This window comes from Piliocolobus tephrosceles, chromosome 3 (assembly GCF_002776525.5).
Source record: "Piliocolobus tephrosceles isolate RC106 chromosome 3, ASM277652v3, whole genome shotgun sequence".
Taxonomy (NCBI): Eukaryota; Metazoa; Chordata; class Mammalia; order Primates; family Cercopithecidae; genus Piliocolobus; species Piliocolobus tephrosceles.
This window is the reverse complement of record NC_045436.1, coordinates 2,567,609-2,568,593: the sequence shown is the minus strand read 5'-3', so window position 1 is coordinate 2,568,593 and position 985 is coordinate 2,567,609.

Below are 985 nucleotides of genomic sequence, written 5' to 3'. Positions count from 1 at the left end.
ACAATTAACTGGGCATGGTGGCGTGCACCTGTGGTCCCAGCTACCTGGGAGGCTGAGGTGGGAGGATCACCTGAGCCCAGCGGGTCAAGGTTGCCATGGTTGCTAATGCATTCCAGCCTGAATGACCGAGGGAGATCCTGTCTCAACAAAACAAAAGGAATTAGTAAAAAGAAAATATTTTGGCTTCACGGTGATAGCTATAGGGAAACTAGGTTTTCCCAGTCTTTCTAGATAGTGTTTGATCCTATGTGTTCCAGATCCATGGGCTTTGACTTTGGCTTTCTTTTGTCTTCTTTCCATTCCTACCGACCTACTCACACAGCTCCTTAGTTATGTATGACCAGCAATGGCCCTGGGTCACCTCTTCGGACAAAACCATATTATTGCTTATGTTTGAGGCAGCATCAAAGTCACCAGCTTCTCTCAAAGGAGAAGGTGCCACGTGACTATGCTCCCTGGTGGCTGGAATTTTGACGCTGGGATCCCCGTAGTCAGAAACTTCTTATTTTTAGAACACTATATGGCTATTTCAAGAGGAGGCTCAGTTCTTTCTGGGAGTTGTACTACGCAGCATTTTCTTCTGTGAGAAAGGAAGCTAATCCCCTGTGGCGGCTGTGGGGATAATCACCTTGGTGTTATAACTAATCTACTTTTAAAGTATAATTCTTCAAAGATGCGTTTTACAATTTTTAAAGCATATTATTTTCACAGTTGAAGCACTCAGAGGAAAGGGGCATCCAGGGTATTTTGAAGAGATTAGACATGTATTTTTTCACAACATTTTTTTCCCTTACGATTTTGTAGCCTCTCCCTATAGAAAGGAATAAAAGGACGTTTCTCTTTGTTCCCCCTCTTCCTGCTCTTGTAATTGGACTTGGAGTTCTTGTGGAAGGGAAAGAGATTAAAGATGCACCAATGATTTGCTGATCAATAGTTATATAGATAGATAGATAGATAGATAGATAGATAGATAGATAGATAGATA